This window comes from Mus caroli, unplaced genomic scaffold (assembly GCF_978045245.1).
Source record: "Mus caroli unplaced genomic scaffold, Mus_caroli_1 scaffold_6, whole genome shotgun sequence".
Lineage (NCBI taxonomy): Eukaryota > Metazoa > Chordata > Mammalia > Rodentia > Muridae > Mus > Mus caroli.
The window spans coordinates 5996936-6023645 of NW_028227261.1; the positions used below are offsets into that span (position 1 = coordinate 5996936).

The 26710-nt window shown below is 43.0% G+C and overlaps 1 protein-coding gene, 1 non-coding gene and 1 pseudogene across 2 annotated transcripts in view; 1 reads left to right on the forward strand and 2 right to left on the reverse strand.

Annotated features, from left to right (window-relative positions):
* The window catches only part of Rere (arginine-glutamic acid dipeptide repeats), a 350306-nt gene that overhangs the window by 307663 nt on the left and 15933 nt on the right, over positions 1–26710 (reverse strand). The window lies entirely within an intron of this gene.
* Positions 4391–4500, reverse strand: LOC147004050 (U6 spliceosomal RNA). The gene has a single exon (XR_015047468.1). It is a non-coding gene; the product is annotated as a U6 spliceosomal RNA (small nuclear RNA).
* On the forward strand, positions 14908–15312 carry LOC110293586 (large ribosomal subunit protein eL36 pseudogene; annotated as a pseudogene).

Genomic DNA, 26710 nt, shown 5'->3' on the forward strand with positions numbered 1-26710 from the left:
CCATTTAAAAAATTGAAATCCTGTCATTTGCAACAACACAGATCGAACTAGAGGAGATTATTATACTATATTAAGTGCAATAAACCAAGCACAGAAAGACAAATGCAGCATGTGAACACTAACTTATAGGAGCCAAAGTTGATCTTTAAAAAAAAAAAAAAATAGTAATTGCTAGAGAAAAGAAAGAAGAGAAAGACAGGGGGTGGGGGAAGGGGGTTTGCTGCAAAATGGGTACTAAAACAGACAGGAGGTACTGTAGAGTTGGCAGCAGCTAAGAGCACTGGCTGCTTTCCCAAAGGACTCAGGTCTGATGCACAGGGAATCTGATACCCTCTTCTCTCATGGTCACTGAGCACACATGTGGTGTACATACACACATGTAGGCAAAACACTCATACACATAAAATAATAAAATAAATCTTTAAAAATTTTAAGGACTCTTAAAGATTTAAATATTAAATACTAAACTTCAAATTATAAAACTCAATCTATAGGAGAAATAAGAACTAGTAGACAACAGCACAGCAGAGCAGGGGAGCTTCCATTTATACTTACAGAAAGAGCCCAAATGTCCCAGACAAACAATCCATGTGTGAGGAAGGGAAATGTCAGTTACCCTGCCCTGACCACTATCCGCCCCACACTGCTGACAGGCTGTTCTTAACGTGTTCCGGCTGGAGGTTCTTTGGGGGCTGTAGAAACTTTAGGAGAAATGTCTAGCAACCAAAATAGGTCCAAGAGGCAAGCCTTTAACAGTTTATCTGACCCCTATTTCTTCCCACAGTTTCCTTGCCAATCGTGGCGTGAACCGCTTCCACCACACATCTGACCCAACACACTCCCAACCATAACGAAGGAGTCAACGTCAACCTTCCCTTTCCTGCCACTAACAAGGACTGTTGTCACACCAACACAAAAGTAAGCTACCACAATATACAAGTGCAGAACTGCCATGCTTTACCAGATAAACATCAACAAATATGCTGGGCATGGTGGCACCTGCCTTTGATCCAAGCATTCTGGAGGCAGAGGCAGGTGGCTTTCTGTGAGTCTGAGGCCAGCCCAGTCTACAAAGTAAGTTCCAGGACAGCCAAGGCTACATAGAAAAACACAGTCTCAAGAAAAAAAATGTGACAACAAATATTATGAGATAATTTAACAGGTTAAAGATAAAGTCATCTCAAGGGCTGGACATTCTAAAGTGCCGGTTGTCTAAACAAACATGAGAATCTGGGTTTGATCCCCAGCACCAAAAAGATTTAAAAAAAAACAAAAACAAAAACAAAAACAACCTTGGTAAAACACAAACCCCAGTGTACTTGGGAAGTAGAGACAGATCCCTGGAGATTCCTAGTCAGTCAACCTAACCAAGTGGCAAACCCCAGGCCCACTGAGTTTTCTTGTCTCAAACAAGTAGAGGTGACACTGGAGCTCTGTGATTAAGAATGCTTGCTGCTCTTCCGAAGGGACCAAGATCGGTCCCCAGAACCTACATCAAGTGGCTCAAAGTGATCTGGAGCTCCAGCTCCGAGGAAGCCGACGCCCCAGTCTGGCCTCCACTGGCCTCCACACAAGCCCATGCTCAAACACACACAGAATATATTTTAATTAAATTTTAGGGTGGTGGACACCTCCTAAGGAGCAACGCCCAAGGATGACTTACGGCCTCCACATGCACAGCCTCTGTCTGTCATCTGCCTCTCGGACTGTCTAGTTGAGACATAGTAATTAGTCATTCCTACATAAAGAAAAACATCTTTATTGTTTTTCTTTCTTTCTTTCTTTTTTCTTAGATGTTTTCTTTATATACATTTCAAATGCTATCCCAAAAGTCCCCTATACCCTCCCTCTGCCCTGCTCCCCTACCTACCCACTCCCACTTCTTGGCCCTGACATTCCCCTGTACTGGGGCATATAACGTTTGCAATACCAAGGGGCCTCTCTTCCCAATGATGGCCGACTAGGCCATCCTCTGCTACATATGCAGCTAGAGATATGAGCTCTGGGGGTACTGGTTAGTTCATATTGTTGTTCCACCTATAGGGTTGCAGACCCCTTCAGCTCCTTGGGTGCTTTCTCTAGCTTCTCCATTGGGGGCCCTGTGTTCCATCTTATAGATGACTGTGAGCATCCACTTCTGTATTTGCCAGGCACTGACATAGCCTCACAAGAGACAGCTATATCAGGGTCCTTTCAGCAAAATCATTCTGGCATATGCAATAGTGTCTGGGTTTGGTGGCTGATTATGGGATGGATCCCCAGGTGGGGTTAGGGTAGTCTCTGGATAGTCCATTCATTCTTAGCTCCAAACTTTGTCTCTGTAACTCCTTTCATGGGTATTTTGTTCCCTATTGTAAGGAGGAATGAAGTATCCACCCATTGGTTTTCCCTCTTCTTGATTTCCTTATGTTTTGCAAATTGTATCTTGGGTGTTCTATGTTTCTGGACTAATATCCACTTATCAGTGAATGCATATCTAATGACTTCTTTTGTGATTGGGTTACCTCCCTAAGGATTATATCCTCCAGATACATCCATTTGTCCCAGAATTTCATAAATCCATTGTTTTTAATAGCTGAGTAGTACTCCATTGTGTAAATGTACCACATTTTCTGTATCCATTCCTCTGTTGAGGGGCATCTGGGTTCTTTCCAGCTTTTGGCTATTATAAATAAGGCTACTATGAACATAGTGGAGCATGTGTCCTTCTTACCAGTTGGAACTTCTTCTGGGTATATGCCCAGGAGAGGATTTGCTGGATCTTCCGGTAGTATTATATCCAATTTTCTGAGGAACCGCCAGACTGACTTCCAGAGTGGTTGTACAAGCTTGCAATCCCACCAGCAGAGAAAAATATCTTTAAATTAAACTTAGCAAGCAATAAGATTGTATGCCTTGCTTTGTTTTGGTAAGAATATTATTTTGGCCTTCAAGTTTTCAGTTTAAAAATAAACAGGGTTTAGAAGGAAAAAAAATTTGCTTCTTTAAAAAAGAAAACAGCTAATTTACACTAAGTGAACATCTGGTCTGCACCTTTAATACAGTATCTAATAAATAATAAAAGAAATTTTGTTGATTGAATTACCACAAGAGGGCTTTAAAGTTCTTAAATTCCAAAAATGTTACTATTTGACACCTCAAATTAAAAATCTACAAATCAAACATCTGTCTAAACAGAGACGTTCAAGAAATATTCCATTCTTTGAAAGATGATAGCAATAAGCTTGAATTGGATTAAATTGTATCCAGATGGTGTGTCTTTCATAAGAAGTTTTATCCATACAAAGCAGATACTGAAAATAACCTGCCATTTTTCTGAAATTCACCAGTTAATGGAATAAAGAAATAAATAGCAATCAAGCACAATGTCCCCTTCAGCCTTTATAACTAAGCAAATAATTATTTTCTTCACATTTTAATCCTTCACATCAATTTTATATATCCTTACTTTTTTTAAAAAATGAAACAACATATAGATAAATAACTGTTAAGAATACTATGAGAGGGCTGGTGAGATGGCTCAGTGGGTAAGAGCACCCGATTGCTCTTCTGAAGGTCCAGAGTTCAAATCCCAGCAACCACATGGTGGCTCACAACCATCTGTAACGAGATCTGACTCCCTCTTCTGGAGTGTCTGAGGACAGCTACAGTGTACTTACATATAATAAATAAATCTTAAAAAAAAAAAAAAAAAAGAATACTATGAGATAGTATGCATCAACTATTAAGGCTTAACAAATGTTAACATACTGCCATGTCTGCTTCAGATCTTTTCCCCTAAAGCAACTAAATAGAACAGATGTAATTACACTCTACCTCCCATTTTTGTTTTTTGTGTTTTTAAAGGACCTAGAAGTACTTAAGCATTATGGTTTCTAGTTGTTTTAATTCTATGGTTAAAACTATAATATTTTAGGGCTGGTGAGATGGCTCAGTGGGTAAGAGCACCCAACTGCTCTTCCGAAGGTCCTGAGTTCAATTCCCAGCAACCACATGGTGGCTCACAACCATCTGTAATGAGATCTGACTCCCTCTTCTGGAGTGTCTGAAGACAGCTACAGTGTACTTACATATAAATAAATAAATAAATAAATAAATAAATAAATAAATCTTTTAAAAAACTATAATATTTTAGATATAAAATACTAGGTTTCAGAGAGAGAGAACACACACATGCATACCAATTTTTTTTTCTTTTGGAGATAGGGTCCCTTTGTGTAGCCTTGGCTGTCCTGTTACTAGCTCTGTAGACCAAGCTGGTCTCAAACCCAAAGAGGTCCGCCGGCCTCTGCCTCCCATGTGTCACCACTGTCTACCTCTTTCACCTTTTTTTTTAATGTGGCTTCTAGAAAATAAAAATTGCATATATGGTTGTTGTTAAGGCTCATCTTACGTTTTTTAATGCTTCACAACTTTATATGTCATCTTTGCACAGAGGCAATTGTACTCTTCTGTAGATTGTTCCGAGTTTTAATGTGTGTGCTGCTAAAGTGAAAACACATCTTGTATTTCTAGTGCAGTGTCTATTTAGTGTTCTAAATAGTGCAAAGTAGCACCAGAATGAGTCTTACTATTTCAGAATCAAGACTCAGACACTTTGGAATACTAGCTACTAGTGACGGAGGCTAAAGCACAAGGCTCATTTGAACCCATCAGTTGGGGAGCTAGGATGGGCACAGTTGAAGCAAGTCATTTCATTGTTTCGATTTTGTTGTTGTTGTTGCTGCTGTTGTTGGTTTTTTTCGAGACAGGGTTTCTCTGTGTATCTGTGTAGCCCTGGCTGTCCTGGAACTCACTCTGTAGACCAGGCTAGCCTCGAACTCAGAAATGCGCCTGCCTCTGCCTCCCAAGTGCTGGGATTAAAGGCGTGCGCCACCACTGCCCAGCTCATTGATTTTTTTTTTAGAGTGGGGTTTTGTTTGTTTATTTGGTTGGCTGGTGGTTGTTCTTCTTCTTCTTTTTCTTCTTCTCCCACTTAGAAAAGGGAGAAGAAGCTAGGCTGTTAAAAGCACCCCCTGCTCTTACAGAGGACCATCACCACCAATTCAGTTCCCAAGCACCCACTTGGGAACCATCAGTTCAAAAGCGTCTCTAGCTCCACCTCTAGGGGATCCAGCAGGCACCCCAAAAGGATACCCACATGGTGAACACACATTCATGCAGGCAAGACCCTCACATGCATAAGATAAAAATAAGTAAATAGTTTTTAAAATAAAAAATAACTAGGTATGGTGCTATGCACCTTTCATTCCCAGCACTTGGGAGGAGAGACAGGCAGATCTCTGAGAGAACTGCGATGGTAGAGGAAGAAAGGGAACTCTGGGAAAAGCAAGCTTCCATGTTATCTTTCTACACCAGTGAACAACCCAATAATGCTCCATTTCGTTTTGAGTGTCTGGAAAATTCTTCTCCTAGTTGGCTCAGTACTAACGTGAAGAGATAGAGAGCAGGTCTACTACAAGTCATTCACTCACCTAACAATTTCTATTCACTGGGCACTGCTGGGTGCCATGAAAAGAAAGACTGGCTTGCTTTCTAGTGTGTATAGGGAAGGCCTGTGAAAATAACAAACAAGTTAACAAATGCCAGCCCAGAAAAGTGCTCTGAAGAAATCATGTTTTAAAACAGAGATCAGTCGTCTTTCCTATCCAGCCCTATCTTTAGCATCGGCTTTTAGGAGTCCTTGGATGCTGGAGGCACTGAGATTTATTTTAGGAGTGATAAATTCGTTATTCCAATGTGTTCATACCACAAACTCATTTTCTGTGTAAATATTTTCAACCAAAGTATTCTGCAAAACACATACACAGCTCTTCAGGACTCCCCATAGCCAAACACAAGCACTCTGTGCCACTGTCTTGATGCTCATACCACAGAAGCACTCCATGTGGTTCAACGCTTAATCTGGGGTCGGGAGACACAGTGACTAGCCACTCTCTTTGTTTTAGAAAGAAAAATAAGACTATCTTGCTAGGCCAGGCATAGTAGAACATAACTTTAATCCCAGTACTCAGGAGGCAGAGATGGGGGGATGTCTGTGTGTTTTAGGGTAGCCTGGTATATAGAATGAGTTACAGGGCAGCCAAGGATTTTTATACAGGAAAACCCTGTCTCAAAAAACCCAAAACCAAACACAGACTATTTTGCTATAAACAAGACAAAATGAATTCCAACTGTTAAGCATCAGGCACGTCCAATATAGATCTGATGTAAAAAGCACAGAGATCCAGGCTAACATGGTCGACTTCTGCCCTTCTGTGTGTGTGTGGGGGGGGGGGGGGGGAGGGTAGGGGGGAAGACAGGGGACAACGAATCCTAGGATTACAGATTAAATAGTAATACGTATGACCACAACCATGCTACTGAATTACATAGAGCTCTGCCAAGTCAGGAATAAAGTGAGCCTTTGCTTTGCTGCTGTCAACTTTCAGCACTTTCTGCCCCCAACACACTATACATCCATTATAAGCCATGCTAATTTAAAGACACAATACACAACTGGGTAGGGAAAACAGCAGCTGTCAGGAATGTTCAATGATACTGAATTCTGCCAGCAAAGCACAGCAAAGTCACACAACAGAAGAGTACATATCGTTACAATACTCAAAGCACATCTAACAACTTGAAAGATGTTAATGTTCTTGTTGTACTAAACACAGTAACTGAAAAATACATCTAGTGTGTATCTATTTTAAAAATACATTTATGCTTCTTTACAAGCTACCAGGGGATACATAATAACACAATGACTCAAATATACATATATACTTTCCATGTAAAAAAGTCTCAAAGAATTTATCACTAATAGCTAACATTAATTATGCTTTTTTTTTCCTTTGAGAAGCCCACCCAGCCTTGAACTTGCTATACAAATCAAGCTGACCTCAAACTCAAAAGATCCACTTGCCTCTCTGCCTCCTTAGGATTGGGAATAAAGCCATGTGCCACCACCTCTCTTGGCTTATGGCTGCCTAAGTTAGTGGGTTTTGGCTTTTTCTTTTTTTCTTTTTTCTTTTTTTTTTCCCCCCCCAAGACAGGGTTTTTCTGTATAGCCCTGGCTGTTCTGGAACTCACTTTGTAGACCAGGCTGGCCTCGAACTCAGAAATCCGCCTGCCTCTGCCTCCCAAGTGCTGGGATTAAAGGGATGCGCACCATGGTTTTGGCTCTTGTGTGTGTGTGTGTGTGTGTGTGTGTGTGTGTGTGTGATTTTGGGTTTTTTTGTTTGTTTGTTGGGGGGGGGGGGGCAAATGGTATGAAAGTCAAAGGTTGACCTTAGGTAGCTTCCGCAACCACTCACCAGCTGATAAACTGAGACAGGATCTCTGACTTAGACCTAGAGCTTGCTGACTCGGCTAGTCTAGATAGCTTGCTCTGAAGATTCCACCTCTACATCCCCATGCTAGGATTACAGCAAGCCACCACAACAGCCTACATGCATTTCCCATGGGCACTGGAGATCTGAACTCCAGTCCTCATGCAAACCCTCTGCCTGGGGAGTCCTCTCCCCGGCCCTTCTTTATTCTGAGCATGTTTCCTGGCTTCCTAAATGAACACACTCAATCACTTCACAGACTAAAAAATATAGGATTTGTTTAAAGTAGGTTACAGAACAGCCCACATGTTTAGTATCAGTGTTATCCGAAGGCAAGAAGGTAGCCAAAGAACAGGAAGGCTTGATCCGTGGTGACCGTCATCTCTAAAGTCCCATCTATTCAGAATTCCTCTCAACAATGTTCTGCCATCATGGAGGGTAACAGACAAGAAAAGTGACTCTCTGAGGTCCTATTGCTGTGACTCAGCACAACTCAGACACAACATTCCCACCAGTAAGACCATCCATTGTAGACACTCTTCAACAGATGGCGCCCGAGCAACCCTGAGCCCTGAAGACTAGTCTGTCCCGGCGCCAACAGCACACAACAAGCCCTCAATCCTGTTTTTGCCAGTCTCTCTCAGACACCACTTTCCTTTCTCTGCCTTACACTCACTGCTTCTGCAAGTTCCTAATTTCTCTCTTCATTGGGCAAATTATTTACAACGTATATACAAATTAATTCACTTTAATGACTTCAAAAAGTCAAGTAAGAGTTGCTCTACCACAGATATGAGAACCATCTCAAGTGGATGGATACACATGGACTTGTTGTTTATTGGTATTACAGTAATCCAATCCTCACCTGCTTTTCCTAAAAATCATAGCATTATCCCCAAAGAATAGAATCCAATCATGTTCACTGTCTATCTAATCCCCGTATATTTAGTCATGATATAATTTCCCCCTTTGAGACAGAACTAGCCTCAAGCCTCAAACTCATAATCTTCATCCTCTGTCTTGCCAGTGCAGTTATAACAATGTGCCCCACAGTGGTTTCTATTTTCAACTTGCCATGTCTGAACAGCCCAGCACCTAGGGTTTGTTTGTTTGTTTGTTGCTTTTTCGAGACAGGGTTTCTCTCTGTAGCCCTGGCTGTCCTGGAACTCACTCTGTAGACCAGGCTGGCCTCGAACTCAGAAATCCGCCTGCCTCTGCCTCCCAAGTGCTGGGATTAAGGCGTGCGCCACCATGCCCAGCCTTAGGTTTGTTGTTTTTTTTTTAATATTTATTTATTATTATATGTAAGTACACAGTAGCCGTCTTCAGAAGAGAGTGTCAGATCTCATTATGGGTGGTTTTGAGCCACCATGTGGTTGCTGGGATTTGAACTCAGGACTTTGGAAAGAGCAGTCAGTGCTCTTAACCGCTGAGCCATCTCTCCAGCCCACACCTAGGTATTTTACAAGCACTGGAATACCTGGCCTCTCGATCACACTTTGCACACATGGACTCATCTGATTTCCAAAATCTCCTATGAGATATTATCATCCCCATCTTATCCTTGAGAAAACTGAGGCCTAGGGAAGGTCAGAGACTTCCTCATTCACCTAGAAGCTTCTACATTACATTGCAGAGCTGTGCTTTAAAGCCACACTGTCTAACCACAGCTCAGCTTCCCCTTACTGAGAAGTCTTCAGTGGGAAATAGTAACAACTTCATTTCACATGATCTAGTAAACCTCTGACCACTGTGAGTCCTCACACTCAGTGGACTCGCTCCCTGTCGCCTACACCTCATCCGGTCTGTTTTTACAACTGCTTCCTATGTAAACTCCTTCAACTGTGTCACTAAGGGAACATTTCAGTAACCTTCTGATTATCTGGTACTTTCTTTCCTCAAAGAAGAGTTCCTAGTGTAAGTTTTCAAGTACAATTAGCCCAAGTTTAGAGGAAGTAACTTTGGATCTTTCCTCTCTATATGTTATCAATATTTGAGCTTCCACTTAAATATTTTCTCCATTACTGTTAAGATAATAGCAAAGCCAAAAAGTAGAACTGTTTATTCTGAGTGAAGCCAAAAATGCACTTCAACAATTTGAAGAAGTTCTAAATCAAGAAAAAGTTATCAATCTTTTACCTGCTAACATTTGTACTGCAATCTATTTAAAACAGTATTATGTTGGGGACTGACTTATCTAAGGAATTCTTTGCCTTTCTAAGGAAATAAAAAGAGATAGTATATCAGAAGTCACCAAAGGCTTTTCTCATGTTTCATTTCATTAAAATTTCATAGTAGTGAACTAGGAGTATGGCTAAGTAGAACACATGACCAGCATGCCCAAGGCCTTGGATCTCCAACAAAACTTCTGGCTTTAGACAGATCAGTCTGAAAACAGAACTGTATTTGTGAGACAGTCTCACATAACCCAGGCTTGTCTCAATTCTGTGCCCTATTGCCTGCCGTAGCCTCCCAAGTGCTAGAATTACAGGTGCATGTCAGCAAAGCCAGCTTTAAATATTATACTTTTAGGAAGAAGTGCAGAGTATGGGAGCTGGAGAAAGAGCTCAGTGGTTAAGAGCATGCATGCATGATCCTCAGCTCAAGCCCCTAGACTGTGAATCCTGCAATAGCTCAAACCCCTCAAGAGCATTCATTCTTGCAGTGCTCCACATTAGACAGCCAGGAATTTGGTTATCTGATACAAGCAAACAACACCCTCAGAGAACACTCCAACAAGCCCTGCTGTCAGCCTAACCAAAAAACAAGATTCAGGGAAAGAACTGATTTTTCCCTAAAATGAACAGAAAGGTAAATTTCTGTGCCAGTCAACAAAACTTGACACAAAAGGGTACTTACGTTTCTACTGTCCGCAGATCCTTACAGCAGTGCTCAACCTTCCTAATGCTTGACCCTTCAATACAGTTCTCTATGTCGTGGTGACCCCAACCATAAAATCATGTTTGTTGATACCTCATAACTTTAATATTGCTACTGTTCTGAATTGTAATGTAAGTATCTGATAAGCAGGACATCTAATATTCTACCCTTGTGGGAAATGGTCATTCGACACCCCCCCGCAAGGGGTAGACACCGCAGATTGAGAACTACTGCCTTAAGAAAACAGCCACTAACATCTGTGACAGCCATCTGGTATCACCTGAGGCAAACTCACCAAGACACTGCTCTTCTCCTGCAGAAGCTTAGATGAAAATCCCAGGCTTTCCAAGCATCACGCTCCTGTCCACAACCTACTGCACACTCACATATTCATCAACACCCACATTAAAGCAGGATAAAGGAAGACATAATGTGTGTGGTGCTTAGAAAGGCAGAGATAGTTCCACAGCCTAAGTGCAAGTTTGCCTCAACAACGCACTTCAGGTGCCACTGTCAACTCTCCACCTTCCGCGTATCCCTCTTGCCAGTTTCAGAATCAAGATGAAATCCCTTTCCAGGCTGGCCAAACGGTTCAGTAGGTAATGGTGCTTGCCATATAAGCCTAACAATCTGAGTTCAATCTCCAGAACGTACATAAAGGTGGAGAGGACCAATACCTTAAACTTGTCCTCTGACCTCCACATGCAAGTCATGGCATAAGTGTGCACTTTCTTCTCTCCTCTGTCTCTGCCTCTATCTCTCTCTCACACACATACTCACACACACACACACAGAGAGAGAGGGAGTGAGGGGATAGAACGCAACAACAACAACCCAGCTATGAACCCTCTCATCTACAATGATGACATGCCTACAAGATATGCTGGAGCAATCTTGGCACAAAGTTTGTGGGGGTAGCCAACCACTATCTGATTGGATTTAAGGTCCATTCCATGTGAGTAGAACCCATCCCTGACACTGCTCAGGTGCCAAGAACTTGAGACTAGCTAGACAGGTGAGGGACCTACCAGAAGACCAAATACTACTGTTCTACTAAAGGAACATGGCAATAAAATGACTCCTAACAATATTCTGCTAAACTCATAGGTCAGTGTCTTGCTTAGCCATCATCATAAAAGCTTCCCTTACAGTAGACAGGAACAAATACGCAGAACCACAACTGGACAATAAGCAGAAAGTAAGAGAGAGAACCCTTGAACCATTCAGCCCTAACCGGGCTGTCTCAGCCAAATCCCTGTGGAAGAGGAGGCAGAAACAATGTAAGAGGCAGAGGAGTCAGAGGACACCAGCTCAACAAAGCATCTAAACACAGCAGGACCAAGGAATGTATGAGCTCACAAGAGACTGGCAGCATGCACAGAGCCTACAGGGGTCTCAACAACTAAGTCCTAGTGCTGAGAGAAGTGGGCACAAGCCACCATCTCTAACCCAGAAGCCATCTCCAATTGACAGCTGCTCACAAAAGAAAATTTACTTTTCTCCTATGAGGTTCAGTGCATATACAAACCACTCTTTATGGCAGGCCCCGTGCCCAGCAGTATAATGAGAATTCTGGAATTTTGGTTTCTTTTTAAAAAAAACCACAGAAATACTCTAAGAATGTGCTTTCGTTTTAATCCCAGGTGTGGGCTATGGGGCTGCTTCAGACTGTCCACAGCAGCTGACTGTGATTTGCCTCCTGCTCTAGCAGGGGCATGATTCTGTCAGCTGCAAATAGTGTCTGCGAGTGTGTGACATTTGGAATTCTGGAGACTTTTCAGAGGGTATATAAATGGTACAGCCCTGAGAAGCACTGTGGGTTGTTGGTTGGTTGCTCAGCACTGCACACACAGACCAGACAGATGGCTGAAGAGCTGTGGTGGTTTCTGTCTCCCATTTCACTGTAAATGTGCTTGCATTACACCAGCTCTAGGTAAGTTAGAGGTTCAGCCTCAGGGATCCATGCTTGCCTGGCAAGTGTTGTGTTGTTTTCTAAGACAGGGTTTCTCTGTGTAGCCTTGGTTGTCCTGGAACACTCTCTAGATAAGGCTGGCCTCAAACTCTGCCTCCTGAGTGCTGAGATTAAAGGTGTGTGCCACCACTGCCCTGCCCTAATAAAGTTGTTAATCCAAGCACTCTACTGAGATTAATCTTGAAAAGATTCTCTCTGAATCCCACACAGCACTGTACCCAATGCATTAATCCAATTCTCAGTAACAATCTGTCCTGATTTAGCAGTCTTTGTATGACTTTGAAAGATGAGAGTCTACAATCTTTTGGTTTTCTCCTTTTGTTAATCCTATCTTAACTTCTGTTGTTGATTTTAATATTCCAAGGACTTGTGTTTTGACTTCTCTATACACAAGGCGTAACTAATATCTTCCAGTTTTCCAGTTTTAATGACATTTGTCAAGGACACCCAGTTGCACGTCTACCATCCATGTTTCTCATTTGAATTCCAGATTCCACCAATTTAAAAATAAAAAAATTAAAACCTGTTCAAGGGCATGTAAGGGCAGCCCACCCCATGACAATCTGTGACTTGTAACAGCTGAATACTGAAGCCTAAGACTTATCTTTGACCCCTCTTCCCTCCTGCCCCTCCCTACATCAAAAATTCATCAGAATTTATCCTCATTGTCTTTTAAATGAATTCAAAAGTCAAACACTTCTCCAAACACACTGCCACCACCTTGGTATGTGCCACAAGCATTCTTCACATGGCTTGTTATTAACATAGTCTCTCTTTATTGATGTCTACTGTTCCTTTTAAAATACAAAGTACATGTCTGTTCCTTTAAATAGCCCCATGGACACCAGAATCTTACCCGCTAGCTCCTACCACCTTCCTAGTACATACTATATTTTGAATCTGTTTTGTATCTGTAACAAGTCAGATGGCAGAGACCAAATACTGAACCTTCAAGAGAGTCCTAACCCTGAACTCCTCCTGTAAGTGTGTCCTATTTTGGAAATGCTGTCCTTGCTCATATAATTATGTCAAGATAAGAACCTCTTTGGCAGGAGTGAGCCATAAACATAATAGTAAATGTTCGGACAAGAAGGAAATGGAAGACAAAAGTAGAGATGTGCCAGAAGGCCACAGAACAGCACAGAACAGACTCCTGCCTGTCCTGGCCTCCAGATAAAATCAACTCTGCAGACACTTGGATTTCAGACTTGTGGCCTCCAGACCTGAGACAACAGCACGTAGCTGGCACCTGGAAACCAATAGACCAATCTTCCCCATGCTCATTCTGCTCTGATGAGTTTTCTTCTCTGTGCCTTCCTTAGGACCTTCCCACTGGCCACTTCTGTCTGTCTGAAGTGTTTGATATTCGATAAGTAAGCAGGACCAATTCCCATACCATTTCACCTTTTGATAAATATTATACTTTCTAGAAGACCTTTCTTGTATTTCTAAACTTTCTAATACACTCTATTTTTATAATGCTTATCAAGTCCCTATACACTAAATAATATTCTTACTTATTGTTTTTTACTTACTAAGTCCATCAGAATATAAGCTCCAGCAACCCAGGCTTCAGAGCTTGTGTTTACTTTTATACTCTATTTTATAATAGGTTTTTATTCTATTTATTGTACATATGATATATGTGTGGGTATTCATGTACCATGGCACACATGTGGAAGCCAGAGGATGACTTGCTAAGGATGGGCCTGGTGATATTTGTATTTTTTATGCTAATTCTGCTCTCCTGGGAGGGGCTGTCAACAAGGAGTGACTTCTTGTGAACCAATCCCCTAATGAATAAAGGAGCCAATCACTGGGCAAGTAGGCAGGACTTCCAGGTTAGATGGAGGAAAAGAGGAAGCAGGAGAGAGTTAGGTCTTTTTGGACAGGATAACGTGAGGACAAAATGTAGCTAGGAGTGTCTCCTGGTTTCAATGGCAGATCCATCACGATTCACCACCGGAGGATTTAGATTTAATAAGGCTTACGAGATTAGAATTTCAGTTGCTACGCCCAACGATTGAGTTACCATCGTTCTGAACTAAGTTTGAGTTGTGTCTTCCTTCACACAGAAGATCCACTGGGTTCGAGAGAGAAAGCTACAGTGACAAAGCATAGGTTTGCCAGATGTGCACCACAAAGGCCATGGAGGATTTGAAGCACGGGGATGACGCGGTAACGACCCACCAGTGGGAACCTAGCAAGCTGGGTAGAAAGAAAGATTGTGGAGTTCTGAGTCAGAGTCTCCACGAGATAAAAACAGGTAAGCCATTGCCCGCCAGTGCATGGCTGGCCAGGCTGCCTGGGCAGAGGCACAAGTGAGCGAAGCAACAACAACTCTGTGGACTTGGTTCTCAAAACCTTTTCAGTGGTTTCAAGGATTAAGCTCAGTTTGCCAGACTTGCAAAATCAACTCCTTTACCTGCTAAGAGCCATAGCCCTCTTCCCCACTTTGGTCATTAGTATATCTTAACACTATTAACTATGTCTGGCAGGCATTAGCTATTGAATAAGTAATGACAAAAATTTTAATTGGATATGCACATATATTTTTCTGAAAAGAGATCCACTGTATTCATAAGATTAATAAAGCATGCTACCAAGGTTTCCAGTCTTCATTCTCAACCTTAAACGGCTATAGGAAAGAAGCTTCTAACAACTCTATCTTACAAGGCCCTGAACCCCACCACCCCACCAATTAATATTATGACTTAATAATTAGTAACGAGATCCCAGGATTCAGCGCGGTCCCGTTCTTCCTGTCCCGGCCGCCATCGGAGAGCAGCAGCCATGGCTCTGCGCTACCCCATGGCCGTGGGCCTCAACAAGGGCCACAAGGTGACGAAAAACGTCAGCAAGCCGAGACACAGCCGGCGACGCGGGCGCCTCACCAAGCACACCAAGTTCGTGCGAGACATGATCCGGGAGGTGTGCGGCTTCGCGCCCTACGAGCGGCGAGCCATGGAGTTGCTCAAAGTGTCCAAGGACAAGCGCGCACTCAAGTTCATCAAGAAGAGGGTGGGCACGCACATCCGCGCCAAGAGAAATCGGGAGGAGCTGAGCAACGTGCTGGCAGCCATGAGGAAGGCGGCGGCCAAGAAGGATTGATAACCCTCCCCCAATAAAAGATGGTTCCTACAAAAAAAAAAAATAATTAGTAACGAGAAGGGGCCAAAAGTTAACATTTCGTTTTTGGGTTTTCGAGACAGGGTTTCTCTGTGTAGCCCTGGCTGTCCTGGCACTCACTTTGTAGACCAGGCTGGCCTCAAACTCAGAAATCCGCCTGCCTCTGCCTCCCAAGTGCTGGGATTAAAGGCTTGCGCCACCATTGCCCGGCAAAAGTTAACATTTCATACTCCCAAAACCAACTCTGAAAAGACAAAGAGGAAGGAGGTGAGAGGGAGGAAGGAGGTGAGAAGGAGGAAGGATCACTTCATTTTAATGGTCTAGAAGACCTTCACCCACTTTGACAGCTCCCCTTTATAAACTACCTGGGCTAACTCAATGTGTCTCTCTAGCTAAGGCAACAAAAACCAGCGGACATCAGAGTCAAGTGCTCGTAGCATCCAGTATAGTTCTGCAAGCTCAAGAGCATTACCCAAGGCCTTTCTCTACATCCATTCTTAAATCTGGGGAACAGACCCAAGAAAAACTATGACCTCTTCAACAGCCTCTTCATCATTAATGTGAGGCGAACAGACATTTTTTCATACTACAACCTCACTGTTTGTAACGCCTTGAGAACCCACTACAGAATGGATGTCATTTAACATACAGCTTTTGAATGAACCATAAAGCGTAACAATGAGAAGCAGCTCAGCACAGCCAAAGCTGTTAAAGGATTTCCATAACAGTAGATAGGCATCCACTGCCTTCCTTATTTCTGCTGCAGCCTATTTCACAGTTAGTATTAAACAGGTCTAGTTGAACACAATCACACTAAATGCCAAATTCAGCATATTACTTATCCAATCATACAGTCTATAGACATACCTTTTACATTAAAGAAATGACCATTATAGATGAGAAATTTACGCAGTTTAATACAGCTCTCCTCACTTTGTGGTGAGCATCAACCATATGTTGTTGCATCCTCACAGCTGTAACTCTGCTACTGTCATGAATCATAATGTAAGCGTCTGATGTGCAGGACGTCTGATATGCAAGCCTCACAGAGGCTACAGCCCAGAGGCTGAGAAACATTAAATAGCAGATGCATTCACGATACAGCAAAGTCCTGCCATACAGAAAAGTCTCATTCTACTCCCAAGCTAAGAAATTTCAAAGATACAGAATGTACAAAACATTCTTAACAGAAAGGCATTTCAACACTAATTCACTTTTCCTTGGGCTAGTTTTAACTGACAGTAAGACTCCCATTTCTCAGGATACATCAAATCACAAAATCCAAATCCAACCACTCTTGGCTGCCTCTATGCTACCAACCATCACCCTAACACAAGGCCCCATCCTACTCCACCCAGATTACCACAAAGACCTCCAGAGCAGTCTCCTAGCCTCCACTCTTCTCAGCAGCAATACAACTACACAGTGGCCAAAGAGCTCTTTTTAACCTAGAAGTGTGATCCTGGCAGCTGATGAAACCTTCTAATAGCTCCCCATTATGTGCAGAATGACAGCCAGAAGGATTAAAGTGGTCCACAGGGACCTCTGCCCTGGCCCTACCTCTTTTTCTCAGTCAGTACTACAGCTCTTTCTACTGCTCCTTGACCACAGCAGCAAGTTCCCACCTGGAGACATTAGCACTGATCTTCCCTCTCTCTGCCTGCAATGATCCATCCCCAGAGCTCTGCACGGTTCCTCAACCTGCTTAAGGTCTTCTCCAATGTCACATCATCAAGAGCTGCCCTTAATAACCGACTCAGCCCACAGTCTGCACTGCTGCCTTCTCTCAGCAAGTACTGTTGCTTCATCTTATAATTTGTTTAATCTAAGGAGTAAAGCATAAATTTCCTTTTTCAAAACGAAATCTGGGGTAAAGCAAATGCTATTTTATTTTAAAAGCTATCCATTTTGAAGTGAGTCATAATAGACAAACAAACATGCACACCTCCTATAAATAAATTTGCTGTATGGATTTCCTGGATTATCAATTTAAGATATGTGGAGGGGTTATAAACAGATGAATTCTTGCTCATGTGTGTGCATGCTGAGACCAGAGATAAACATCAGGGGTTAACTCTCCACTGCTCTCCTCCTTACTCTGTGAGAGGTCTCTTCATGAAAGTCCAGCAAGCCTCCAGGATCTGCCTGCCTCTGCTCTCCTACACACACACACACACACACACACACACACTCACTACTGCCCCCCGCCCCCATGAAGAGCTGGAGTTAGAGGCAGGAGCTGCCACACCGCTTTCCCGGGGATGCTGGGAATCTTACCTCAGGCACTCACACTGGTTCATTACACACTTTCAGGTATCTTTAAAAGTACTCCCAGTACTCTCAAAGCTCACAGGCAGCAGTAGCTTCTCACCAGTGCAGCATGACAGGAAATGTCACAGGACAGTACTGGCACCATCAGAGAGCACCCTGAGAGGTGCCTGACCAAGGAAAGGTCATTAGATGAAAAGCCAGAACTGAGGCTTGATGAGTAAACAACAGAGAAAAGGAGCTGGAAGCGGACTAGGGACACGCAGGTATTTGGAATGATACAAGAGAAAACAGAATCATACATGCGATAGCTAAGACAAGGTAAAATTGTAGTTTTGAGCTGACTTTGCATAAATGACATTTCTAAAGGAGCACTGGTGATATGTCTCTAAGCCAATCTGTCCTTTCTTTCCTTCAGTCTCTGCTGCAAGACCAACAGGAGTAGGGCAAAAGACTAACATACCACACAAGCACTCAAGACTCCTGCTCAGCCATGTCCTGTCCCACTGCAAACTTAGCCACAAATCAGAAGGCTGACTTTCCATCCCCAAGCTCTGGCTGAGTCCTTACTCCATTCCCTCTCCCCCCATTCACTCAGATGCCAACAGAAATTGTTGCTAGCATTCCAATCCCTCTGATCTGGTCTACCTAATTCACATCTCTGTTCCTGGTTGCAGGCTCTATTTGCTTGTCTCTGTAACTCTCCTGCCTCAGACTGACATGTGCTTGACTGTTCTAACCGGCTCTCCCAGTCTCCAGTTAAAAGCACTGGTATTCTTGCTAAGGTCGGGAGCTCAATTTCCAATACCCATAGAGTGGCTCACAACCATCTATAACTGTAGTCTCATGTAATTCACATGTAATTTGATGCCCTCTTTTGGTGCAGGCAAAACACCCATATACATAAAATACATAAACAAGTCTTTAATTTAAAAAAGTATCAGTTGGGCTGTGGTGGCACACACCTTTAATCCCAGCACTCAGGAGGCAGAGAGAGGCAGATCTAGTTCAAGACCAGCATGGTCTATATATATAGTAAGTTCCAGGACAGCCAGGAATACACAGTGAGACCCTGTCTTGAAAAACCATGAATTAATTAATTAATGATTGATTGATTGATTATATAAAACCAGTATGAAATTAAGCTGTATTTGTATGTTACGTTAAGCAGCTATCAGCTGTCTCTGTCCTGGACAGCATTCAATGTTGCATTCCAGCAGCCCTTTCCTTTCCTGTTGTGAGGCCAAAGGTACTAACTTTTATCTTTTTTATAATCTGCTACATTCAGCATTAAATTTGAAAGGTACATATCCAATACCTGTAGCCTGACTGGTCCTGGACTGAAGACTAAACCAGACATCATTCAGTGTCCAGCTGCTGTTGTGTTGTTCCCAGGAACTACAGATGTCAGTACTGGATCTGCGCTCCTCTGGCACAAGAGGCAAAGCATAACCCCAACAGTGCAGTGCAGCGAAAGGAAACCTCACTCGAGTGAGAACTTACAGAGAAAAAATAGTTTTGCTTTGCTTTTTTGAGACAGGGTCACATGTTGCCCAACTGGCCTCTAACTTGCTATGTAGCTAAGGATAATTTTTAATTCCTGATCCTCCTGCCTCTACCTCCCAAGTGCTAGGATTATAGATGTGCTCCACCGTGTACAGCCTCAGAAGAAGGGGTACTAGGAAACCTCCCTGAAGATACAACCTGAAATTAAAGGCTTTTGTGATTAACAACAGCTATTTCATACTGACCACCTGACGACCCTCAAAGAATGAGAAGCACCTTCTAACAACGGATGTAATAAATCCACAGAAAGATGGGTCTCCTGAACCTTTTTTCAAGTTAAACATACAATTCCTGTGGTTCCTGAGTAGGAACCACACAAGAAGAGAAAAAACAAAAACAAAAAAATTGTTTTAATACTTTAATATGCCACTTTTTAAAAGCCAAGCAGAGTAAACAAAAAGAGGGAGTGAACCCACTTAAAATTAAAAGGGCATATAACGCATGCCAGAATTACAGATTTGAACATCCTCCACAGAGCACAGGGAGCTCCACACAGAAATGGGAAAGGGGAAAGATGCCTTCTCACTGACTCCTCACAGCCACTAAGATCATAAGGTCAAGTACATATAATCTCTGAGAAACACACTTCCTAACTATACTCACCATTACTTTGCAGGCCCTTCGTCCTCTCACACTCTTAGTTTTTCGACACAGGGTTTCTCTGTGTAGCCCAAGCTGTCCTGGAACTCACTCTGTAGACCAGACTGGCCTCCATGGCCTCAGACTCTGAGACTGGCCTGCCTCTGTCTCCCAAGTGCTGGGATTAATGGCGTGCGCCACCACCACTACCCAATTTACAGACCCTTCTTATACTGATCACTCAAACCAAAAATTCTAAGCACTGACCTCTATTTCAAGAGACCAGCAGGACTTTCTGTGAACAATGACGTCCCATGGCTACCACTGCTTTTTCAGTTACACCATAGGCAGGAGGTTAAAGTGTTCCACAATCAACTCTGTAAAAAGAGATTCCATGATGACTGTGATGTGGCTTCAGTAGTAAATACATTGTTACATCCAAACAATCACCTGCCAGAAGACAACCTTCACTACACAGAACAGAAAACCTCAGAAAGTAGGTGGTACAACTTCGTGTCACTCAAGTTTCTGCTAAAGGAAACAGGCATCTTCCATCTTCCTTCAGATACTGAGTGCAAATAGGTCAAACTCATCTGTCCTTTGCTTTAGCAACATTCAGGCCATCAGCGCTCCCTCTAGACATCAACTGCTTTTTAGTGGTGTCTTACACCAAGCATCTGCCTCAAATTTAAAAGGGTCTGAAGAAGCTGTGAAGGGTGAGAACATAAAAAAGCAAGGATCTATTTTTATACAGGAGCGTAAAGTGAACCACGATGGTGAGAAGCACAGTCAGGGACAGGGCCCGCAGTCATGACAGCTGCATCAAAAGCTGGAGAATCCCAAAGGCTCAGAGCTGAGCAGCTACAACACAGACAGCATGTGGTACTCTGTAAATGTTTTGCAGCCTTCACATTTCCATCCTCCACAGTCACTTGATCACCTCAAAGGATGCCTTGGGTTTCAAAGTCACTCTCACACCAGCAAGGCTGGCAACCAGCATCCTGGAAACTTGTACAAACAAGATGTAGGCAAAAAAGGACTTGCAGGTATGAGGAGTTTATGAGCACTCACACTCACTCTTCTAAAGAGTGATAAAATACGCTCACTTAAATCAGAAGAGAGACACTACCCAAACATTCTAAACTAAAGTAAAAAGATGTACAAGGGTACCTCGTAAGAACTAGCAATTAACCAGGCAATTCCTCCCCAACTCAGGGCCGTTCAAAGCAGTAAATAAATTATTTAAATAAAATAAAATTTAAGCTGGGTGGTGGTGACACACACTTTTATCCTAGCATTTGGGTGGCAGAGGCAGATTGATCTCTGAGTTCCAGGCCAGCCTGGTCTACTGAATGAGTTCCAGGACAGCCAGGGCTACACAGAGAAACCCTGTCTCATATATATACATACATATACATACATACACACACACACACACACACACACACAATTAAGGATCCAGTAGGTACTTGAATTACAAATAATCCTGACTCTTGACTCCCAGAAGGAAAAGGAGGGAGGGGGAGGGCCTTCTGTGTTTCCTTTTTCAGGCTTGACTAGAGTGGGGAGTCTGTAATCTCTCCAGAGCCATGTTGTTGTAAGGCAGGAGTACCTTGTTCTCCAGACTCTTGCTCTCCCCACCCTTACAGATACACTCAGACCCCAGGCTTAAAGGCTTTCTCCCCTGCCAATCTGAAGTCAGAGACAGCCTGACTGCAAGTGTATAGCATGGACCAATCATGTGGTACAGAAAAGAGTCCTCATTGCCATGTAGACCTGATCTCTCCTCAGAACCCCACCATGGTGCCTTCTAAAGATCTATGGAGCTAATAGCTCCTTTAGTAAGTCTCTTATCCAAATACCAGTATGCCTCAGTGTCCTCACTGAACCTCAAACCCAAAGTCTTTCAGCTACCGGTTACCTCTAGCTCTCTCTGTATTTGTATGAGCCTAACTGAGGCAACAAGAAGAATTTTTACCTATTCCCATTTTTAGTTCAATCTATTAATACCGCCATCTCCCACCATATTTCTCCACAAGCAACACCGTTACAGAGTTCTGGGACTAGAACCATACCTGGAGATGTCGGCAGAGACAGAAAAGGCTTCATCACTCTCCTAAACTGCTTTGCTTTTCCTCTGGACATTGAAACCAGAGCCACATGCATGCTGGGAATAAGATACCTTTTAGAAAGTCAGCCATGGTGGGAGGCATCTATAATCACAGAGAGAGAACTAAAGCCAAGAAGATCCCTAGTTCAGCCGGGCGTGGTGGCGCACGCCTTTAATCCCAGCACTCGGGAGGCAGAGGCAGGCGGATTTCTGAGTTCGAGGCCAGCCTGGTCTACAAAGTGAGTTCCAGGACAGCCAGAGCTATACAGAGAAACCCTGTCTCGAAAAACCAAAAAAAAAAAAAAAAAAAAAAAGAAGATCCCTAGTTCAAAGTCATCATGGAGTACATGAAACATGGTCTCAAAAAGAAGGGGTTGTGCCGGGAGGTGGTGACACACGCCTTTAATCCCAGCACTTGGGAGGCAGAGGCAGGCGGATTTCTGAGTTCGAGGCCAGCCTGGTCTACAGAGTGAGTTCCAGGATAGCCAGGGCTACACAGAGAAACCCTGTCTCGAAAAACAAAAACAAAAAACAAAAAACAAAAAACAAAAAACAAAAAAGAAGAGGTTGTATTATATAGCTCAGTTGGACTAGAGTGGTTGTCTAGGTTTAAAGAAAACCCTGGATCCAATTCCTAGTACCACATAAACTGAAAGTATGGGGGAGGTGTAAATATATAACCCTAGCACTCAGGAAATGGAAGTAAAAGCTCAAGGCCCGAATGAAATATATGAACCCTGCCCCCAGCCTCCTTTGACATCTCTCTCTGGTCATGAGGGGAAAAACCAGGAAGTCTGAGGAGAGACTAGTGAGATGGCCCATAAGCCTAATATCATATGCAAGCAAGCCTGGTAAGTTGAGTTTGATCCCCAGAACTAACCTAAAGTTGGAAGGACAGAACCAACCTTACAAAGTTATTCTCTAGCCTCCCCATGTGCATGACGACACAGATGATCAAACACACAATAAGAACAGATAACAGGAGCTCAAGAGGTGGCTGAGAGGAGCTCACACCTTTCTCACAGAGGACCTACGTTCAGTTCCTAGCACCTTTATGTGAGAAAAATAAATACATAATAATATTTTTTAAATTCCATCTGAGAAGATGGGTCACTTGGTAGTATGCTTGTCACAGAAGTATGGTTTTAGATCTCCAGGTGCCAGGCACATATCTATAATCCCAACATGACCAAATAGAGAGACCAGAAGACCCCTGGGCTTGCTGACCAGCTAGTCTAACCCAATCACTGAGCTCCAAATTCAGTGAGATCCTGCCTCAAAAAGTGTGCTAGAGAGCAGTAAGAGAAGACACCTAGAGTCACCGAGCCATCTCTCCAGCCGCTCCTGTACTTATGTACTGCTGTCCTCATGTCATGTAGCAGCTAAGAAAGCAGAGCACAGGCCCATACACCAAGCCCTGCCCAGGTGAAAATGGACTCTGGCATGTCCACTAGGATGCCTACCACGCTTCTTTTTTTTTTTAATTAATTAATTTATTTATTTTTATTATATGTAAGTACACTGTAGCGGTCTTCAAAAACTCCAGAAGAGGGAGTCAGATCTCATTACGGATGGTTGTAAGCCACCATGTGGCTGCTGGGATTTGAACTTCAGACCTTCGGAAGAGCAGTCGGGTGCTCTTACCCACTGAGCCATCTCACTAGCCCCCTACCAAGCTTCTTGTAATGCACAGGGGCTGTCACGCTTCAGGACAGTAAATCTTCAATAATACATAAATATATACAGTGGTTTGTTTGTCTACTTGCTTGCTTTTAAAGTAATTTGTGGCTGGAGCGATGACTAAGTTGTTAAGAGCACTTGCCACTCTTGTAGAGAACCAGGGTTGACTCCTAACACCCACACAGCAGCTCACAACCATCTGTATTCCAGCTCCAGGGAACCCAACACTCTCTTCTGGTCTCCAAAAGCACTACATGCGTGTAATACACAAACATACTTGCAGGCAAAACACTCACTATACATAAAATTAATAATTTTTTTTAAAACTGATTTTTCTCATCTCTAATCAACAGCACATCTAGCAAAATACTATCTCAGCCTCAAATGGGCATGTTACACTGGAAGTTTCTTCTCATTTTGGTCAACTATTTTCACTTGTGGATAAACCCCTGAGTGAGTGAACAGCCTCCAAAGTGCAAACAGAGTTATGTACAAATGTAGTTAAAGACTACGCTGCAGCAACGCAACTGCACAATGATCTATATAATCACGCCCAGTAAGTCAGAATCGTCTTCAGTCTTCCTATGACGAGCTAAGGTGGAAGAGGGTATAAGTAAAAGCCACACCGTTTCCCTGTCACCGCGGCCAAGGACAATGCTGCTGAGGTCTCATGAAGGTTCACACCGCTTTTCAGGAAGTGCTGAAGACATTCTCAGCCCCAGTGGCACAGGCTCAAAAGCTCCAGGGCTCCAAGGCCTCTCTCTGGCCTGCAGAGGCAGCTGTGCCACACGCACATACATACATGCACGCCGTCTACCCCCATACATACACTTCATACACTTAATCTTTTTTTTTTTTTTTTTTTTTTGGTTTTTCAAGACAGGGTTTCTCTGTGTAGCCCTGGCTGTCCTAGTACTCACTCTGTAGACCAGGCTGGCCTCGAACTCAGAAATCCACCTGCCTCTGCCTCCCGAGTGCTGGGATTAAAGGCGTGCACCACCACACCCAGCCACACTTAATCTTAAAATAGAGTCCTTTTTAAAAATAAATAACAAGTAGAAAGGAATAAAAACACACAAAAATGTCAAGACACACAATTTTAAGGATATTTTACTAATAAAAAGAATTGGTAACTAAATATTTAGTTACCAACAAAGGAAAGGGGGTTTGATGCTTAGTTTTCATCAGTTAACAGTAAACCATTTCTGACAGGACTCGACAAACAACTTTTTTCTTTTATTCCTGGAGACAGTCTCACCATGTAGCTCTGGCTATTTTGGAACTCACTATGTAGACCAGGCTAGCCTTGAATTCACAGAACTCTATCTGCCTGTCTCCCAGGACCTGGGACAAAAGGTGTGCGCTACTACACCTGGCACTCACATCAGCGTGTGACACAGTGCGGGGAGTCTCCTCTGTATGGGATCACTGAGCAGTTAAGCAGAGCTGCAGGAGCACTCTGTGACACAGGAGCTGATGCTAGAGGACACATACAGCCGACTCCAGCAACAGACAAACCACTTACAAACTATTTCCCACACAAGATATCTGTGTGGCTCACAAAGGAATCACACATGGGCAGACAGCTGCTGTTGCAGTTTAAACAACTCACCAGAAGAACAAATATTTTACTAAGGACTAAGAAATCTCAAATTTTAATATAAATAAATAAATTAAAAGGCCAAAGTAACAAGGGACTTAATCACTGTGCTTTTTTTAAAAAGATAATTTTAAACCACTTACCCTATTTTTTAAAATCTTCCCATCTCAGAAACCGTCCTTACTTTCAGAAAAAGTTCAGGACTTTCTATCACCTCGAGCAGTTGAAAATCAGTTTCAACTATAAATTATTTAAAAAAAAGAAAAATCCCAGCCCAGCCACTCCCTATCCAGTACCAAAGCACGTTCAAGATTCCAAAGCAGTTGTCACATATAACTCCATTTCAGAACCCAGCCAGGCTGGCTGCCCTCCCCTCCTTGCTCCCCTCCCGATCAAGGAAAGCCTCAGACCGGAAAACCAGAAAAGGCTTCAGCACCTCAGCTCCCGACTGGCGCTGTTCTTCTCAATGAGTCTGCAAAGAGACGGCCATGGGCTCACTGATGTTTATGTGCAGTAGAACCAGGCAGCGGCTGTTGTGCTGGCTAAATCCCCATGGTCCTGTCACAGACACCTAACAAGAAGCAACTCAGAGGAGGATGTAGTTGGGCTCACAGTCGGAAAAGGTACAGTCCATCCTGGTCCATGTGATGGGAGCGAGCACACAGCTGCTTGCTGCATTCAGAGGATCAGGAAGGAGAGCCCAGGCAGAAAACAGGCAGAGCTCTAACTAGTAAGCCTCCCCTTAACAACTTCTTCCAGCAGTGTCCCACCTCCCTAAAGGATCTACAATCTCCCAAAAACAGTGCACCAAGTAGGGAGCAAATGTTCAAACATATGCGCCTATAGGAAAGTTCACACTCAAACCCTAACAGTTGTCATTCAATTTTTTTTTTAAAGATTTATTTATTCATTATATGTAAGTACACTGTAGCTGTCTTCAGACACTCAAGAAGAGTGAGATCTCGTTATGGATGGTTGTGAGCCACCATGTGTTTGCTGGGATTTGAACTCAGGACCTCTGGAAGAGCAGTCAGTGCTCTTAACCGCTGTGCCATCTCTCCAGCCCCTCAATGTTATTTTTATCTAAATACTGAGTTTTAATGTTGGAAATTTTTACTTATTTATTTTTGCTGCTGAGTATTGGTCCTAGAACCTTGTACATGCTAAGTACATGCCCACTCACTGAGCCAAAACCCTAGCCATTTCTTGAGTGGTTTTTAAAAATTAAGAAAAAAGTAGCCAAGCGCAGTGAATATGCCTGTACTCTGCACTCAGAGGTGGAGCAGTAAGCTCTTAAGTGAAGACGTCTGGCTATACAGTAAGTCCAAGGTCAGTCTGGGCTGCATAAAACCCCATCTAAATAAACAAACATCAGCAATTCTGTGCGATTCAACCTCTTCTGAAGCTCAGCAACCCTTTACAATAGTCAAGACATCCTGCATATCAGATATTACACTTCGATTCTTAACAATAGCAAAATTACAGTTATGAAGTAGCAATGAAACTAATTTTATGGTTAGGGTCACCACAAAATGAAGAACTGTACTAAAAGGTAGAAGTGTAAGGAAGGGTGAGAACCACTACAATAGATAAGCGGCTCTCACAGGTAAGCA